This window comes from Phytophthora parasitica (assembly GCF_000247585.1).
Source record: "Phytophthora parasitica INRA-310 unplaced genomic scaffold supercont2.7, whole genome shotgun sequence".
NCBI lineage: Eukaryota > Oomycota > Peronosporomycetes > Peronosporales > Peronosporaceae > Phytophthora > Phytophthora nicotianae.
Window position 1 is genome coordinate 18,719 of NW_008648993.1, and position 1,418 is coordinate 20,136.

Genomic DNA, 1,418 nt, shown 5'->3' on the forward strand with positions numbered 1-1,418 from the left:
CCGACGCTTCGCCATGTTCTTCTTGCCCAACGCTGTTTTCTTCTCGGCCGCCGCCTTATTTTCGGCAGCCACCGCCTTCTTCGCGGCCGCCGTCTCAGCGGACAAGCGTCTAGCCCGCACCTGCTTCGCGTGGGCGATCTAGCTTGCTATTTTCCCTACCGGTGGTCGACGCAGAGGTGGAGCATGCGGGCGAGATGCCGTAGACGTTGTCGTCGCCGGTTCTGGTACGGACGTTGCTTGGCCAGTCGGGGAATTAGGTCCAAAGTCGGCGTACGTATCTCTCTCGCCCCTCAGATACCCTGGTGCTCAACGTTCAGTCTCGCTCTCTCTGCTATGTTCCTCCCCTCCAGCCTTATCATGAAGGCATCCCGCTCGCTGCGAGTCTGTCGCCGCGTCTCCATCAGCATTTGCGTCTTCCGTGTCGTTTTGCGGCATGAGATGAGTGGCGGTCCCCACACCCAACTCAACTATGGTCTATAAATCAGTTGTACCCACTCGTGTCGGTTTTTGCAATTTCATGTTCTTTCTGTGTAAAATTGGAGCCTACCCGCGTGCATTTCACGGACTTTAACATGTAGTATTATACAACATGTTAAGAAACGGCCAAATCCGGGAAAGGTTTGCATGTTGTTATATACGCCCGTTGAGAAGGGGGGGGGTAAGGTTATCGGTAACCAAATCGCCGCACTGAGCCAAATTGTCACACATGCGATTTTGTTCGTGTTAGTAGTATGGCCATACAAAACCAAGTATGTAAAGTTTTAACTTGTGCTTCAAACATGTCGGGTCGGCAGGTATCATTTTACCGCGAAGCTATATTTGTAGCGAAAGAATCGAACCTAGCGCTCTTGCTCGGACTCGTACCGCAAACTACTACTCTATTTCGAGTCCAACGCGTTTGCAAGTCGTCATTCGCCCTTTAGCAACATCCAGCCAAGCTTCCCAAGTCACACGATGCCGTCGATTTCAAAACGAAAGACCTCCCCGGTAAAGCGAACCTTCAAACCATGAGGTCCTCCTAAACGAAGTGGACAAAGATGGACCTACGCGCAGCTCTTTTTTTTGCTGTCACTGTCACCGGCCCCGAGCGGCTTTCGAAGAGCGCAGCAGAACGTGTATTTGGTGTGTCTGCTAAAGCCGTCGGCCGATATTTGTCTGGACAGTCAATTGGAGTCAAGCAAGGTCAATCAAGTGCTCTTTGACCTGTTGAACAGGAAGCGCTCGAGGATGGCCTACTTGATAGAGCACGTCCGGGGTCCCTGCGATGCGACTGCATCACAAGGCCATCAACTGCTCCGTCGTTCAATCCCCAAGTAGAAGCCATAAGGTAGCTTGAATGACAGAATCACATTCGTACAAGGTTGCTTGAATGTCGTTCTAGCCGACCGGGTCAACATTCACCCTTTTGGGCATACGAG